Source organism: Phalacrocorax aristotelis, chromosome 2 (assembly GCF_949628215.1).
Source record: "Phalacrocorax aristotelis chromosome 2, bGulAri2.1, whole genome shotgun sequence".
Classification (NCBI taxonomy): Eukaryota; Metazoa; Chordata; class Aves; order Suliformes; family Phalacrocoracidae; genus Phalacrocorax; species Phalacrocorax aristotelis.
In genome coordinates, this window is record NC_134277.1 from 136505368 (window position 1) to 136519145 (window position 13778).

The 13778-nt window shown below is 42.2% G+C and overlaps 1 protein-coding gene across 3 annotated transcripts in view; it reads right to left on the reverse strand.

Moving 5' to 3' along the window:
• PAG1 (phosphoprotein membrane anchor with glycosphingolipid microdomains 1) overlaps positions 1 to 13778 on the reverse strand; it is a 117508-nt gene that overhangs the window by 90824 nt on the left and 12906 nt on the right. The gene's annotated exons all lie outside the window — the stretch shown is intronic.

Here is a 13778-nt window from a genome sequence, read left to right on the forward strand (position 1 = left end):
ATAGAAATGTTGAACTTCTCAGACTGACTTTCCTTCCACTGCCTATGTGAAAAATTAAACTAACTTGGTTTGTAAATTGACTTAGCTAGAAGAAAGTACCTTCCTTTCCCTGGACGTTCATTTCAGATTTAAAGAGTCTTACACTGTTAAATTTGTAGGGAACTGCCTTGCTGTAGTATTGTAAGAGTAGTTTAAACCAAAGTTAGAGCCTATCTACAGCAAGTGGTTGCAAGAACTTAAAGGACTTTGCAAATTAATTTAGTTAAAACTACTGTCCAACTTTTCAAATAAATTAGGCTGTACAGTGCTAACAGTAAGATTAGGAAATCTAATTACCACCAAAGTAAGCAGAGATAGATATAAAATAGACTATTTCCAAAGGAGTACGCCATTTATTCTACACCATTAATTTTCAGGAGAGACTCAAGTCCCTAAAGCAGCTTAAGAAACCAGGGATACTGTCAGACTATCTGCTTGTTCAGACCACAGGAAGATATACTGATTCAATTACTTTCTTTTGACATAAACCCAAATTAAAATCACTATAAGTGTATATTACAACTCAAACTTTTCGCACAAAGACAGAAAAAAAGGTCTATTTTTTGTAAGCATTAACCAGTTGCTTTGCTTATTCCCTCCCCCCCCACCTTACTGGTGTAGTCTACTAAAAATAAAGCAGTGCAAGCTCCTGGAGAACTGTTGCTTAGCTACATTCTCAATTATCACAATGCTGGCCTTACTCATTCAGTGTCAAGGTCAAAGCAATTGTTTCTTTACTTTAATGATGAAGTATCCTGTTTATAAAAATCTTATCTGTTTCCTACTTGGTAAAATATTGCACATTTCAGTCAATCATTGCTGGCAGTCCTCCAGAGAATCAAAGTGTGAGAACATAACCGGTAGTGTTAATTTTTGCCCTTAACGGAGAGCTTTTTTCCCAACTCCACCCAGAACGCCAACTGCCTCACACTGACACACAGGCAACCAATTAGACCGGCATTTCTTTCCTTCTTTGCTGTACCCAGGCTCATATGGCAGAAATGCATTAGTTGTATATTTATTCTTACTCTTCCCCCCGTCCAATGACAAGCATAAATAAAGGAGCAATTTTTAATTAGCATGCACCTCTAAGTCAGCGTTGTGGGAAAGCTCAAGCAGAGAAGGAATTTCCCCATTAGCTTTAAAGACAAGAAGTTTTTGGTTCCTCTTTGCCTTTGAGGGCAGGTGTTCAACTGCAAAGGCTGTGATTCTCCCCAGGCTAGTCCAGGCTGCTGAATATTTCATAGCCTCTGAGAAACGTAGCTGTAATCAACTTGCAAATAATGAAATAGGCAGTGATAACAGAACAGAAGTAAAGTGCACCATTAGAGAGCATCAGTGCTTTGGCTGCTGCTGCAGTCTTGGTGTAACAATTTATCAGGTTATTTGATAAAATAATAATAATAATATTGGTTATGAAATCAAAATTAATGCCAAGCCAAAAAAAAAATTCAAAAAGTGTCTCAGGTGGCCAACATGAATAGCAAAGAGGAAAAATGAGAAAAAGTGCCAAAGGAATCACATTCAAGACAGAAACTCCATTAGGCATATTAATCACATGCCAATTACACACAGCCATGTTAGGGTATTAATAGAAAAGTAAGTTTACAAAAGCTACTTAAGGCAGGAAAAGTTTTATACATAATAAACCAAACAAAAAATATTTAAGAAGTAGTAAACGTTCATTTTAATCAAAGCTTGTAGAGTAATCCAACTGCTGTGCTAAGTTCTAACAGGATCTTGAGGTTTGACATTTGGAACCTCAGATGTTTTAGTGTCCCGTCTGTATTGTTCAGCGCTGGTGAGCACCGAAAGACCAATAGTGAGATTACTATAGTGATATTTCCTGAAGATATAACATGAGCCATGATTAAGAATTTCATGTTGAAAAGCAATATTGAGCAGGAGGTGAAAAAAAATAGGGCAGATAGCAAGGTGTATTTGTGAATTATGCTGGGAAGCTCCACAGAATGTAATTCTTCATCTCACTTCAGAAACCACCCCAAAACCTGACTGTTCCTGATCTGCCCCAGGTTTCTGAGGAACAAGTCACTGGCTGCTTGTATAAATGCATGTTACCATCACAGATGAGACAGCAGTGGTTATGTGGTAAAAGGGGCAAGTTCATACATAATGACCCATATGGATGGACAGTGAGACACCCTACATGAGTATTTCCTAACAGCAAATATGGCCTCTACCCATCTTTATGAATTTGGATGGAGGTGTGACTCAGATACTAAGTCTCTACCCTGATCTGCAATGCTAAGCATGGATAAGTCGGGAAAGGCAGTCTATATGTAAGAAAGGACTACTTCAAATTACTTTCTCCTAACCTCCTCCAGAGCAAGTGGAGTGGTGACTGAGGCAAATGTGGTTTCACAGGCATGGCTTTTGTTAACCTTATGGTCTGCTGTGTATCGTTAACACAGTTGAATTCCACTGCACAGCCAGTGTCCAGACTGTACAATATTAGAATAGACTACAATAGTTCCTCAGCTGGAAGGTACCTACAATGACCATCTAGTCCAACTGCCTGACCAATTCAGGGCTGACCAAAAGTTAAAGCATGTTATTAAGGGCATTATCAAAATATCTCTTAAATTCTGACAGGCATGGGGCATTGACCTCCTCTCTAGGAAGGCGATTTCACTGTTTGACCACCCTCTCAGTCACGAAATGCTTCCTAATGTCCAGTCTAAGCCAACCCTGGCGCAGCTTTGAACGGTTCCCACTCGTCCTATCACTAGATACCAGGGAGAAGAGATCAGCACCTCCCTCTCTGCTTCCCCTCTTCAGGAAGGTGTAGAGAGCCAAGAGGTCACCCCTCAACCTCCTTTTCTCTGAACTAGACAAACCCAGAGTCCTCCACCACTCCTCATGCCTTCCATGCCCTTGCCTTGCCCAATGCCTTCCAGCCCTTTCACCAGTAAACAGCTGGTGAAAACAGGTGCATTTCAAGTGACTCTACATGATGTGCACCTGTGGGGAAAGGCAGATGAGAAACAAGGACAGGCTGAAGAATAAACATAGTGCTCCAATCTCCCCTGCTGGAAATGTGGCAATCTCCCAAAAGTGCCATGGGTCAGGCGGACCCTCCTTCTATGGACTAGAACATGCTCCAATGCAAAAAAGGGTAGAGACTGTTGTCCCTGGCCCATAGTTCCCCAGGCACCAGAGGAAACCCTGCTGAACCATGACTCCCATGGCTGCACAGTCCTTTCTTGTTCTCTCTCCAAGCAAGGACTGACACACATAGCTGCTTTCTGATGGTTACACACAGGTAACATGCCAAAGCGGTAGGCAATTCACAGAAGGCTGACGTTTGCTTCGTAAGTTAACTCCTCATACTCGCAAGAATAAACTGAATCTTATTCCTACAGATTAAAGGACAGTCTGGATGCAGGACTGCCGGTAGGTTCGCATGCAACACTGCATGTTGCAAAGAGAAGTCTTGACAGAAGTGTGAGGTTGCTCAATGGGATACTGCGAACATGTGTGCCAGCACAAAACCAACAGCAGTGGGAAACAAAAATTTGTGGGCGAAAGACTAGCAGTGGGAAAAAAAACCTGCTACAGTCTTTAAGAAAGAACCTCTACATTCAGGAAATTCTGGTCAGCCTACTCATCTTTCACATGTTTCAAAAAGTAACTCATAGAAACTCCAAGATTCCACGCCGATTGTAAAGGAAATATTAATGAAGTTGATTAACACATCCTTTTCCTTCGGTCCCTTTGCACTTGCTATGTTCTCTACATGGGTACTCTCTATTTTCATTTCTTTCCTCGCCAGCAACAGATACAGAAGGTGGATAGGTTTAATATTGCCAAAGAAAATCTGGCATACACATGTTCAGTGCAGCAGGGGGAAATCAGCTTTCTCTAACAGCCCAGAAACATAACCTGCCACTCTGAAAGAAAATGGTGTCTCAGGGTGATACTGCACTGGAGTAATTCCCATGCTTTGATAATCAAAGGACTCCTCCTAGTGTTACCTTCCATCTGCTGGAGAAGAGATCACACGGATAGACCTTCTGGCCAGATGGAGTCACCAAAAATTCTCTTCATCTATCAGAAAGCTCAGACATAACTGAGACACACTCATTCACATTCTCCTGCTCTCCCTCCTGCAAATACCCAAAGATAAATTACTCAGACAAACTCAGATTTAGACTTTAAATGTCACAGGCAAATCTTATGCAGCTCATTTTTCCTTTCACTTTTTTTCCTGGCATGAAAGAATTATTCTTATTAACTCACTGGGGATCATGTCTTCCTTTTACTATCTGGGAAAAAGTACATGACAGACAGACCTTGTACAATATAAGGTTGGCAGAACTCCTCTCTGAGTTTATCCATTAAAAACCCAAAAATCTACTTCAAATAAGAATTATTCTTATTAACTCGCTGGGGATCATGTCGTCCTTTTACTATCCAGGAAAAAGTACATGGCAGACAGACCTTGTACAATACAAGGTTGGTGGAACTGCTCTCTGAGTTTATCCATTAAAAATCCAAAACTGTACTTCAACAGTTGTGAGTTTTCTGTAGTATTGCCAACCTTCTTCTTGATATCAGCATCCTAGTCTGACCCTTCTACAAAACGGAAAGGCTTCAGTGATACAGGCTCCTGTAATTTGTGAGGTATCTTTTTTTCTTTCTTCTTTATGTATATAGTACTAGTCTTTGAGCAAAGATGATTAGGAGGTACATAAATACATATAAAATAAATAAATATATACCATCAAGGGACTCACAAACAATGTCCAACTCCAAAGCGGGGCTTTCACTCCCCAACCGACTCTTAGAAGCCACCAAGGCAGGCAGCAGTTCACTGCTCACACATCATCTCCTTGGACAACTGACTCTGCTGGGAGCCTTGTAAAATTTGCAGAATCATATCACATTTTCCCAAGGCTACATATTTTCCAACATGTTGAGAAAAAGGACTTGGAAGACTGTAATGGCATTTCCTGATGATAAGAACCAGAGGTGAGGCTGGCAGCAGCGCTGCTTATTACAGCTGTCTGGCACTTCCCCCTTTTCAGAGCCACTTTAAAACTGTTAAAAAATGCAGCCTCTTGCTAAATGTCATTTTGGGTATCTCCATTAAAATGATGCGCATGTCGCTGAAAGTAAAGCCAAAGAAGAGTACTCCTCACTGCCCATGTTAAAAGGTCTTGGCATCCTTTTTCTCTGAGAAGCTCTAATTCTCCCTTTTGAAGCAGGGACTTGACACGATCTAGGAAAAAGCTTTATGTCTTAGAGATGCTTTTTACTGCCTTCTGAAATGCGAAAGGTGTAATCCTGTGAAAACAGGAATAAGAGTAAGGAAGCAGGAGAAGAGTAAGGAAAAGCAGGGAAAATTGGGACTGAGAGATACGTGGGGAAGATGATGGATGAGCATAGGCAAGGAAACTTGGCTGGCAGTCAGAGAGAAAGCAGGGTGAAGGAGGGCAAGAGAATAGTGAGGAAGGAGGGTGAGAGAGTTGGTCGCTCTAAGCAAAAGCTAAGGAGAAAAAAAAAATGGGTGAACAAGGAGCGTGAGATCAGGAACTAGTTGGATGAGAACAGGGTTTGCTGAAACCCATCCAACATGCAGCTGGTACATGCTTGGCAGAGACAGGAGGACACAAAGCTGAGGCTGCAGTAAGAGAGACCTCAGAGTTGCACGAGAGGCTACCAAGAATGGGGAGTCAAGCAAAAGACAGGAAATTAATGTAAGTTCATTTGGGCAAAAAGAGAAAATGGACAGATTGCTAAGATAGGAAGAGTGGCTGTGGAGGGAAATACACCCAGGAGAGTTGTAAAAGTGAGGAAAAGAGGCAAGACTAAGGCTTAGGAAAAGACAAGCAACATAGGAAAAGAAAGAAACAGGTCTAGTCAAAAGGAGAAGGTCAGAAAAAACCCTGAGGCAGAATTATGCAAAAGTGTCTGTACCACTAACGCATATTCCCCTCCAGAGCCAGGTCCATGAAAGAGTGCAGGTATGTAGCCACCATAAAAGATCCACTTTGGGGACAACTCACTTCTCAGCTCTGCTGGCACCAATAGCACAAAACAGTAGAGTAATAAAATGGACTGATATTACAGTATAGTTCTTTCAAACTATGAAATGTTAACACTCTGTGCCTGTTACGGATACTATATCAATTTGCATGAGCCATGGATTTTGTTCAAACTGTCCTTCTTAGACATGCCAATGGCTCAAGGGTCTGCCATAGGGAGTCCATACTCCCAGTGGAAAACCAGACAGGCCTGCCCTTTAATCTCTCCCACCCAGCATCTGGCAGTGGCTGTGAGGAGTCAGCTACAGCTCTGCAGGGTGTTGATGCCTCTCATCCTTGCTGTGCCTCCAGCATAGCTAGTGCTCTCCAGGTACAACCACAGGGGTGGAATAAATGACCCTCAGCTTCTGCTGGGTGAGACAGGGGCAAGGCTGGCAACCTATATGAGCTGCAAGATGGGTGGCCAGATCTTTTTGGTGCTTGTGATGGAAGAAGGAAAAACAACCACCCACTGATGTAAAGAAAGGTCCAAAACCTGCAAGAAATGCTTGGTTGCTTTTGTCACTACATCCCTCCCCAGGTTTCTAGAGGCTGGCCAGCAAAGCACGGGTGGGGGGGGCCCCTCTGAACCCGACACTCAGGTGCTGTTCCTGCAGAAACCATGCTGCAAGGGAGGGAGAGACACAAGAAGAGGGGGGACACTAGTGCTCCTGAGTCCAATAGTCTAAGCGTGCCCTTAATTATTTCCATGGTAACTGGTAGGTACACAATCACCCCCCCCTTATGCTGTATTCTCTTTGTGCATTTTAATTAATGGAACTGGTGTGCCGAGCCCAGGAAAAATGACTGTGAGATTTATTTCTTTATTGAAAAAGCTGCAGAAGTGGTACTGCTGATGGCTGCTGCTAGAGTTATAGATGCATCAGGGTAAAATACTGTACTGAAAACCTTTCCCATGACCCGGTACGGAAGTAGTTTTTAAAGTAACTCAGCAATACACTTAGATGTCAACAACAGCCTCTTAGCTACTGGAAAAAAGTGGTGGGGAGGGAGACTTACACTGCTGCCTGATGCAGTTGTTCCAATAAAGTCTGATTTAATATAATTGGCTACAGCAAAATCAAGGGAAGATTCAGGGTGGGGGAGAGATAGGAAAGGCAAGATAACAATCAGCAGTCATCCAAACCCACAAAAGCTGATTTCCTGGTATTCTACCTACCCATGAACTGGGGGTTCTGTGCCCAAATCACCCTTAAAGCCACAGGCAATGTTTTTTTCAGTCCTCACCTTAGCTAGAGAAGTCCAACTGTTACAGATAATGAAACTTATGACACAAGAAGGTGTCTGGTAGGGCTTTACTATACGCACCGTGAAAGAAGTGCAAGAGAACTTGAGCATCACCTCTTACTCAGAACACTGAACAGTATAAAACACACACTATTAACAGCAGTATGTAATTTATAAATTTTCAGACTAAATCAAATAGAATTTATTTGAAAATAAAGCTTATAAAAGCTTTCTTCCAGAATTCCACAGGTCCTGCAAGAGTACTCTCCAACAACGTGTGATCCGTTCTCGAGCTGAGCAAAGAGGTGAGAGAGACCCTTCTGTAGCAATATCCCAGTAAATTAATGCCACGCCTTGCTTTGGGGCTTACTTCTGAAACAAAGAAACCAATTTCAAAAACTCTGGTAATTTTAGGAGTGTTTTCTATTAGTTATGGATTAGATGATTTCCTGCAGATTCAGTAATATTGTTGCTATAGCTTCTACCACTTTTTGCCTTTTTTCTTCATCCAAAGGCCAAACTGCTACCTCAGACTGCTCCTTTGCCTACACAGTACCAATGTAATGTATGTAAGACCAAAGGTCTCCATGTTTCTCTGTAATAGTCTCCCATACCAACCACATTTTAGAAGAAAATAAATACTGGAAAGAACTCTCTTCAACACAGAGGGATTTGTGGGCAGCAAATTAGTGCTTTAAAAGTGAGATGCAGCAAGATCTCTTCCCCATTAGTCTAGACCCAACTGCAAGGCATGGAGGGTATGTGATATATTTAAGAGTATTACCCAAATGCAGTTCTCTGCCTTCCTCCTAATAGCCCAGCGCAGACCAGCACTAAGTTGCCGGTGGAACAGAGAGCACAGCAGATGATCATCTCATGCTACAATCTTAGCAGACTTGCCTTTAATCAGGCAGCACAGTTCAGAGCCAGTTCCAGAAAGGTGTCTTGCTAAGAAAATACCCTGCATCTCAGCTACAGAGAGCTTGCTTCAGGAAATCTGCAGACAAAGCTGAAAAATGTAGCAATTTAAAAGGGGCAAAATTGGACAGTAAGAGCATTTACCTTTTATCTGAAAATGATTCATGAGACACCTTTACAAAGTATCAGACAACAGCAAAGCAGTTCATCTACTATTGATAACCCAGCATTCCCAAGCCATCAATAGCCATTTGAGTACTCCTAAAGTAAATTTAGCTTCATCTTCATTATTTTCTGTATTGAAAGACAGGGGACATATTCCTGGCTGTTTACGCAATGGCAAGAGAGCACAGTATTGTATATTTTATTACACTACCAAAGCAGAATCTCGTTCAGACTGCTAGTGTATAATTTCTGTCTCTCTAAAAGCTGGGAGGCAATCATTAGCATGTTGGGTCTGGCAAGTTCATATTATCTATCTGGTAATTATAGAAAGATGGAGAAGCCCTCAAAAAAAACACCCTCCAACTTTTGCATTTACTACATACCTGATCAAAATACTACCACCATTACCTATATTAGCACATCTTTCCCATAAACCATTATTCAGAGCACATTAGCATTAGTATAAAAAGCATTAAATAATTATTAGAGGACGTATCAACTATGTTTTATCTTTCCTTCCAACTTCAAAATACAAAACTATGCAACGACAACCTGAACGCAGGAAAACATTTTACTGATGGTGATGACAAGCTAGGCTACAGGGTAATTTGTTAGGCTTTACTAGCCCAAATGAACACTACAACTCAGCTCTAGTTTTTCAAAATAGGTACACCATTAGTCAATGCCATTCATACTGCAGCAGCATCAATGCACTAAATACACAGCAAAAGATAATCCCGCCCTCCGGAGACTGACTGCTGTAGAAAAGGATAGAAAGATGACAGACAAGAGATCGGGTGAGGGCATAAATATGCATACGTATACAAAGTAATTGGGACAACTGGCCTGTGTCTTGTAATCTCATTTATTCATACTTCAGGTAATCGGGAGATGAGGCGCCAGGAATATTGCAGAAGCTGGGACAAGAAGGCTACAAAAGGAGCTGGAAGAATAGCAAGAATAGCAAGCGAAGTCAAACAGAGCACAGAAAGCAAGGCCAGGGAAGAGAGACCATGAAGGAACAGGTTCAGCCAAAGCAGTGACTGGGGGTAAAAAAAAGCACTCCATGTCGTATAAATGTAAGGCTAAGACCATCAGGAGCAGAGAGGTGTAGGAAAGGTCTGTGAGGTGCTTTGGTTGCTCTGTTCTCAGGCTGGGGCTTTGCACACCCCTCCACCTCATGCACCACCAGCAGGCCCCACATCGTAGCCCAAATGACACAGACCAAAACGGCAGGGCTCCTTATCTCTTGGTTTACGCACCATTTTAATTACGCTGGTTGCATGGGCCCCGGGCGGGTTGTCCCCGTGAGGGCCGGCTGCACAGCTCACGGCCAGCGCAGATAATCGGGGTGTCTCTGGGGAGCCCCCTTCAGCCCCTGGCTCCCACCCCGGCCCCTGCCTGAGCTGCAGCACTGCCAACCCCCATCCTGACCCTCGCCTGTTGTTTTTTTCAAAGAAGCCTTAGGATAAGGTAAGGCTACAAAGACCGCAGTAAAAGTACGTCAGCGCATGCATCCTGCTCCCCGTTAATTCCCAAAACTACAGCAACAAACAAATAGATTCAATTACCAAGGTAGGTGCTATTTGATTCAAGGGGATTGGTACATGTGTTAGAACAAGATGCTAGAGCTGCAGCCCAATTGCATTTACATGAAGAAATCATTTTATGCAAATCTCTTATCTATGAGTGAAGGCCGTACAGGAGAGGAGAAACGGTGCTGTACAGAGATTCACAATGCATGGCAGATGGGCAATTTAAGGTAAATCATACAGTTCAGTTATACTAGTCATATAACCTGAGAAGAGAGTGTGTAGCTTCAAAGTCATAAATTATTTATAAATAAAATACAGCCTTCTCATGAAATATCCAAAAGGCCAAGTGCCCATTTTTCCCATTATTTTTCTTCAATTTCACAAATCAGAGGGAAGCTGAAGATTAATATTGTATCAAGAATGAGCTAGTTTTAGGGAAGGACAGGCTTAGATGGTGGAGTTAGTTACAGGCTTGCGGGCAGGACGGCAGGAACCAACAGCAGCAGGACTGCTATGCCCACCCACCTCGGGGCAAAGCAGTAGAAGTTCAAAGGAGGGAGCTGGAACTGGCTGAGGAGAGAAACTGTCCCCTTGGGAGCTCACACCCTCCCAGGACTGTCACTGACAGCCTGTTCAAAATCACCACTTGCTTTCCACCAAGAATTTCAGGGTTTTTTAAGTGAAATCCAGTGCTCAGATTCACAAATCACGGCTGTGGCATCCACGCATGTGGCGTGTTTTCTGTCAGCAAGCACTGCTTCTTCAGAGCACTGGCTATGCTCTGTACAACACATGGTGACACCTCCATATTCAATTCTCCAACTTTTTTCAGTGCTTCTGTTGTGATACCTAGGGCAGTCTGACACCTCCTCATCTTCATTACCCAACGCAGCACCTGACCAAACTCCCCAGCAATGACCAGTTCAACTACTTTCTAATTCTTCTGATGTTTTGCCTGGTGATCTTGCACACCCACCACTGCTTTTACAGGTATCCACCTTTTGATAGATATATACATAGCTCATCATTTACTTTTATGTTACAGACTCTGCTCTTCAAAATCCTTTTCAGATCTTCATGCTCAGTTTGCATTTTTTTGTTGGAATCATTACAGGCAGATACCCATATGCTTGAGGATACCTTTGCAGTCTGAATAACTCCTAACATTTGTGCTTCCAGCAGACCATTGTTCTGCTTGCTTATATTACTTTTACAATGTGTTTAAGCAGCCTTCCACACCAAGTCTGAAGATACTAACTTTCCCCCTCCTTATCTTCTCCTGTTTTCAACTGGTCTGCTGTTATCTGCGTGCGGGAAAGGCACCTCAGTGTCTAAAAAGCCCTAAAAGTTACGATACGTACACACTGTAATTCAGACATTTTCTGAAGCTCTTTGAAGTCTTGGTGTATATTTTCTTTTTATTACAAATGGTAAATTTGCCTAAATGCAACAGGAGTGTAATTCTTGAGTTCACTGCTCATGCCATGTGTGCAGTATAAGACAAAATATACAACAGAATATAAAACCGGATTTATTTTCTTATTAGCTACAGATATTAGCATCACTGTCTCATATCAATTAGCTGCAATAAAAAGATGGAAACATCAGAATATTTCTTCTCAGTTTTAGGAGTGTTGAATTTTTTACATAAGCAAAACTAAAAATAAAAATAGTTCCTGTATAATAAAGAGCAAACATAGTACCAAGCGTCACTCTATACGTGCAGTCACATCTCTGCACCAGGGGTTTGCACATATAATCCTCTTAAAGCCACAACAGGGTACGAACATGCAAATTCCAAAGTGATAAGAAATCCACATTTTCAGTTATGATCGAAATCGTCTCAACAGCTATTGTTCGTGTACACTTTGGCCTGTCAATCTTTGCAACCTTTGGTTAATAATGAGGTTTGTTTCTGAACCTTCCTAAATATTCTAAAATGAATTAAAATGTCATATGAACTCCAATTCTTTCAAGCACTTTTTCTTCCACACCAGAGACTTCAGGTACCAAACACAAAGAACAAAATCTTTTTTCTATATGAAGGAATATTGGTCTGTCTCGTGTTTAAACATGCTCCCACTTAAGTCTACATCCACTTCCCAGGTCAGATTTTAAAAGAAGAAATTTTCACCCATTTTGCAGCTCGCTAAGGTCTTCACCACTCTATTCCTACACGCAGCTGTTTCTCCTTTGAAGTCTCTAATATTGCAAGTATATTCAAAACTTAAGCAGTACCTTACTCCTGTGCATACCTTCAAATTGGGGAATGTAAAGGTTTGGATTTCATCCTCTCCTCCTCCTTTGGGAAAACCAAACACCTTATGCTAAGACTGCTTGTCTTTCACCTCAGAAAACTTCTTCCCTGACCTTGAAAGCCTCCTACAGTCTCCAAGGATCGCGCTAGAGCAACAGTATTTACACTGAGAAGGCAGCGCCAATATATCTAGGATCAGGCTCTTTGCGAATTTCGAAAATCATGAATAGGAAATAAATGTATATGAAAAATGCTTCAGTCTTTATTTTGTAAACAGAGACTCGGGATAAAAACAAATCAGACATCAATAGTCAAAGGATAACTCTACTGTTGCTGCCCTATTGGCAAAGATTAAAGTAATTAATACAAAATTTGCTTGCAAAACAAAACGAGAAGGCTAAGGTCACTGATAACAGCTCCACTGCTCCCGCATGCATAAAAAGCGGGACATTTGGTGGGGTTTGTTTCCAGGCAGCTGTTAACTCGCCAGGAGGAGGAAACATGCAGTGGCACACCGTACAGTTGTGGTTTACAACAAAAGCCCTCTCTGTAGGCTTGTGTTGATAAAACATGCCTTGAGTGTTGGATATGATACTGCTTAAGGCCTATTAATATGGCAGCTAAGCTCAGACCTCGCCTGCTATTCCACTGATGCACATGGGACGTGACAATAGCTACAAATGGCTCAGAAATGGATCTAGTAAGAAGCGGGTTTTAAAGGAAAGGAAATATTTAGAAATAGCAGGACAACAGGCTTGCACAATAAGGACTATTTGTCCAAAATTTATAGTTGCTGTAAACTTGCTGCAATGAATGAGATTTTTTCTTATTTTTCTTATTTTTTCTGTACAAACAGGAGACAATGACAGATATTACATCCTGCTGAACAATCCAGGGAGCATATAAGCACATAAGAGATTTTCTGTTTTAAAAACTGAAGGTGAAAAAGTGGGAGTGAACTGAGGATGCAGACATAAGGTACCAAGAATACACTGACATCCTTTTTTCGGGGAGAATGGAGAATCTTTTTCAAATTTTTAAAGAACAAACTAGTGAACTTGCCTTGCCTTGACTTCAGTAAGGCATTTGATACTGTCTCCCATAGCCTCCTCACAGGCAAGCTAAGGAAGTGTGGGTTAGATGAGAGGACAGTGAGGTGGACAGAGAACTGGCTCAACAACACAACTCAGAGGGTCGTGATCAATGGAGCAGAGCCTGGACGGAGGCCTGTCACTAGTGGTGTTCCCCAGGGGTCTGTGCTGGGTCCAGTCCCGTTCAACATATTCATCAATGACCTGGATGAAAGGACAGAGTGTAACCTCAGCAAGTTCACTGATAATACCAAGCTGGGAGGAGTGGCTGATATGCTGGAAGGCTGTGCTGCCATCCAATGAGACCTGGACAGGCTGGAGAGCTGGGCTGAGGGGAACCTCATGGAATTCAACAAAAGCAAGTTTAAGGTCCTGCAGCTGGGGAGGAACAACCCCATGCACCAGTACAGGCTGGGGGCTGAACTACTGGAAAGCAGCTCTGTTGTGAAGGACCTGGGAGCGCTGGTGGACAGCAAGC